The 4,824-nt window shown below is 39.6% G+C and overlaps 1 long non-coding RNA gene across 1 annotated transcript; it reads left to right on the top strand.

The window, feature by feature from the left end:
• The first annotated feature begins 1,449 nt into the window (after window positions 1-1,449).
• On the top strand, window positions 1,450-2,298 carry LOC145033535 (uncharacterized). The gene is made up of 3 exons (XR_013677601.1): window positions 1,450-1,482; window positions 1,557-2,196; window positions 2,280-2,298. It is a non-coding gene; the product is annotated as an uncharacterized LOC145033535 (long non-coding RNA).
• The last annotated feature ends 2,526 nt before the right edge of the window (window positions 2,299-4,824 follow it).

Below are 4,824 nucleotides of genomic sequence, written 5' to 3'. Positions count from 1 at the left end.
AGAAAAAATATCATTTTGGTTGTTATTTGTTTAGGAACTCTCTCTACAATTTGCTCAAAAAATGATTGAATATATGGTTTGTCTTGTAACCGGTGGGAGATGGCAAGTTAATGGAACTAATCTGGAATACATATGTCCACAGGGAGGTATTTCTGAACTTGCTTTGATATTTTCTAAGTATATTAGTTATAGTGATTTTGTATCTTTGGTAAGAAGCAAAATTGGTTTGTTAGACAAATATAGAATTAGTCTTCGTTTCCACCATCCTAAATTAAATTATTATATAGCTATAGTTGAAGACATGGATGTTAGAATGTTGATAAACGTAATCAAATGTAGTGGAGGAAGGGTTGTAAAAGTGTTTGTGGTGGTTGATGAAGTTGAGGAGGTTAATGGGGGTGGTGAAATTGGAAACCAGGTTGTTGGTAATTTATGCAGTTATAAAGGGAGCAACGATCCGATAGGTACTTTCAATACTCCTAGTGTACCTCAGTTTCACAGTGTTGCTGAAAATGTTAATGTTAGTTATTCACTTATTCACTATGTGGAACCTGAGAATTACAAGTCTGTTGGTGATGATGATGTTGGTGCATATCTTAATCATGTGGGTGGTCGTTGTGATGATGTTGCCGAACAAGAAGTTAAACTTATGAATAGGCTTGTGGTAGATAAAACAAAAAAGAAAAAAAATCAAGTCAAAAAAATGAAAAAAATCATGTTTACGGGCATTATGTTGATGTTGGTGATGTATGTTTAGATATAAGCGAGCTACAAAGCAATTCCGATAGAGATGAGTTGGGTGATGAAGTTAAAGTTAAGTTTCCCGATAACCTTTTTCACGGTATGCCCCCTGTACCAGCATGGCCAGTTGATATTAATGAAGATATCCCGACACAGATGGTAGACATGAATCTTCAAAAGATTCAATGTGAGAGTATATTTAAGAACAAAGAACTTTTAAAGCGGTGTATTGGTAAAAAATGTCTTCGAGAAGGTTTCCAGACGAGGACAAGTAGATCCACCAAATCAAGGTATGAAGCTGTGTGTGTCTCGAAAAATTGTTCTTGGTTACTAAGAGCAAAAGCAATTAAAAATTCTGATGGTCTTTTCCAAGTGAATAAATTTGTTGATGTACACACATGTTCTTCAACATTGTTGCAACCTAATCATCGACAAGCAAACAAATATGTTTTGGGTGAATATGTTGCTAATGTTTTGACTGAAGACTATAGTAGAGTTTATCGGGGAAAAGAAATTGTTAATGATATGAATGCTCAATTGAATATCAATATCTCATACCATCAGGCATGGCGTGCGAAGCAATATGCATTGTTGTCGTTAAGGGGTTCGAAAGAGGATTCTTTTACCAAACTTCCGGCGTATTATCACAACTTGGCCAAACATAATCCGGGTACTGTCACACATATTAAAACAGATGTTGATGATTGCTTTGAGTTTTTGTACGTCGCACTCGGTTGCTCGGTTAGTATTATCATATTATATTAATTTTTAATTTTTATTTTGGTGTATTTGAATAGATATACAATGTATGGTAGGTACGCGCTTTTGTCAATTTTTGTAAACCGACCCTAGTAGTAGATGGAGCTCACCTAAAGGGCGAGTTCAAAGGTACCATGTTACTTGCAGTTACTAAGGATGGACAAAACCAAATATTACCGGTTGCATATGGTATATGCAAAAATGAGTGTACCGATTCTTGGACATGGTTTTTTCAAAAACTACGTGATTGCATAGGAAATATGCAGGAGCTTACAATTATATCTGATAGGTCTCCATCTATAGCAACATCCGTTGCCAACATTTTTCCTCACGCTCATCATGGAATATGTGGTGTCCATTTGTATTTCAACATAGTCTCTAGATTCGGCAAGAGTAAGACGGTTAAAGGAATTTTTTGGGAGGCGTGTAGAGCGTACACAGTTGATGCTTTTGATTCCGCCATGGATGTTATGAAAAAGACAAAAGAACCAGTATGGGAGTATTTGAAAAGTATAAATCCAGAAACTTGGTCCAGAGCACATTTTAAAGGGAACCGATACAATCTTATGTCGTCCAACAGTGTGGAGTCTATAAATGCATTATCTAGACACGCACGTAAGGTGCCAATACTTATGTTGATCGATTTTTTTCGTGCTACAATGCAACAATGGTGGTTTCAAAGACGTAACTTTGCAGGTATTAAGTAAATTTTTAATATTAATGTTTTATTAATTTTGATGTTATTGATCTTAACTTCTTCATTTTGGCTCTTTTTTTAGCGGAAGCAACAACAATTCTCACCCCTTGGGCGGATGAAATTGTAAAAGAGAACAAGAAAAGTTTTAGCAAATGGGATGTTCGCATGATCTCAAATACGAAATGTGAGGTAAAAAAGGGGGCACAAAATGTGATTGTTGATTTCAAACATATGACATGTACATGTAGGCATTGGCAACTTGATGGGATACCTTGTGGTCATGTCATAAGATGTTTAACAGTGAACAATTACGAAGACTACTCGAGGTATGCATTAAATGCTTACTTTACCGAAACACTGAGGAAAACATATGAGGAATCAATAAACCCTCTGCCAAAGCCATCCGAATGGGAGATCCCCGATGATTTGATGATTGTTAAGCCACCAATAATAGATAAACGTCAGCCAGGCAGGCCAAGAAACACAGACCGCATTCCATCCCAAGGCGAGGGTCCAATTATAAAAGAGTGTTCTACATGTGGTCAAATTGGACACACGAGAAATAATTGTACTGGAAGGGCGTTTGGTAGTGGAGCACGTCACATAATTTCTACTGCAGAAATGGCATTTAATATTGGTGGTTCAGCGAGTTGCTCACAAACCTATAACACTGATTTTGATATAAAACATCCTTGAAATGAAGAGTAATGACGAGTTGTTAACTTATTATGTATTGTAATATTTTTATTAAATCTTACAAGACGTTGCTATGCTTTCATATTTTTGTTTAGTTTGTTGATTATATCAATTAGTGAAGACTTTATATTAAAAAAATATAGTTTGCAGATTTTTTTAACAGTTACAACATGTTATTTAAAAAACAACAAACGATCCTTTTGCAACCTAATCTGTAAGTAATTTTAAAACTCAGGGAACTTGTAGCACCTGGTTTCCGGTATGTGAATTTTATTTGAGCATTGCCCTAATTTAGCCTTGGACTCGGCGAGTCATAGGGTCCGACTCGCCGAGTAGGGACGAGACTCAGGACACGTTTTAAGTAGGCGACTCGGCGAGTCCACATCCTGGACTCGGCGAGTCACCGCTGCTGGATGAAACCCTAAGTTTCAAGGGTTTGCACCCTATTTAAACCCTCATTCCGCCCCAACTCGTCCCCATTCACCCCCAGAACTCCCCCAACATCGTTTTCCCTTGTTTCCTTGAGAGTTTGAGGTGTTCTTGGTGTGTTCTTTAAGGTTTTGAGGAGAAAGGGGAGTAGATCAAGAAGAGGAGAAGGAGATCAGCCATCTTTGTGTCGTTTCAACATTTTCCTTGAGGTATATCTCGTTTTCCCCTGTTTCTATGCTTAGGATGTCATTTGGGACACTCTTGAGCAATTCTTCAAGCTTGTTTTTGCTTAATGACTCGTAATAAGTGGATTAACCTTTAGATCTAGGCAAGATTGAGCTCCAGGAGCTCAGATCTGTGAGCTTTATGGCCCCATGTGGCTTGTTCATCCTAGATCTACCCTTTTGAGGCATTTTACACCCTAAAATCCACATTAGTGAATATCCACACGTAAAGTTGGAAACTTTACGTGTGATTTGTGTCCTAGAAGTCCAGATCTATGAATGGCATGGACTGAAATCAAGTAAATCTGTGTATTTGGTGGATGCATGGCGACGACTCGGCGAGTCGTATAGGTGACTCGGCGAGTCTGGTCGCGAGTCACCGATTTGGTCCCTTCATCATGTGTCGAGTTGAGCCATGAGTCACAGGGGGTGACTCGGTGAGTTGGGAGCTGAACTCACCCATGTTAGGACTCGGCGAGTCCAAGGCAATCTTCATAGATCAAGAACAGACTCGGCGAGTTGTTCATACAACTCGGCGAGTCTTAGCATAAAGTGTTCATCGGATGAAGATGAACTCGACGAGTTGTTCATACAACTCGGCGAGTAGGATGAAGGAGTTGAATGACAGTTAGAAGGTGAACTCGTCGAGTCATAGCCCGACTCGACGAGTGATAACCAGGGACCCAGGACAATAGTTTGCTAGGGACTCGGCGAGTGGAGATCCACTCGGCGAGTCGGGTCAACTGAAAAATTGACTCTAGCTTTGGCTTAGAGCTAGACCGGGGGTAAAATGGTCATTTTACCTAAAGGACAGTTAGCAGTGTTTGATTGAGTATGTTGTGGGAATTGCAGTCGGAGGACTCCCGGAGCAGCAGCAGTCAGTTAGTTCCCGATCAGTTCAGCATCTACTTTGAGGTGAGTTACCTTCCAGTAGTAGTGGGTCTAAGGCCACAATGCCGACCCACCAGTAGGAGATGTATGATAGATGATTGTCTTTGTGATATCATCTAAGTTTGCTACTACCTGATATGTTATATGCTAGCATGATATGTTGTATGTGATAAGTAGTAGAGTTTGGTTGTTAGGACCGAAGGGTAGTCAGACACCCCAGATACGTCTGACAGTATGTGATGATATGTTTGCATGCTGGCTTGTTATGTTATATGTGATCGTAGTAGTAGGGGGTGAAATAGTCCCCGAGGATCGGTTGTTAGGACCGATGGGTAGTCAGCACCCCAGAATGGCTTGACATGGGTAGTCAGCACCCCAGAATGGCTT

Source organism: Lactuca saligna, chromosome 3, assembly GCF_052625555.1.
Source record: "Lactuca saligna cultivar CGN05327 chromosome 3, ASM5262555v1, whole genome shotgun sequence".
Lineage (NCBI taxonomy): Eukaryota > Viridiplantae > Streptophyta > Magnoliopsida > Asterales > Asteraceae > Lactuca > Lactuca saligna.
Note: the sequence above shows the minus strand (reverse complement) of the source record. Positions and strands in the feature narration are given on the sequence as shown.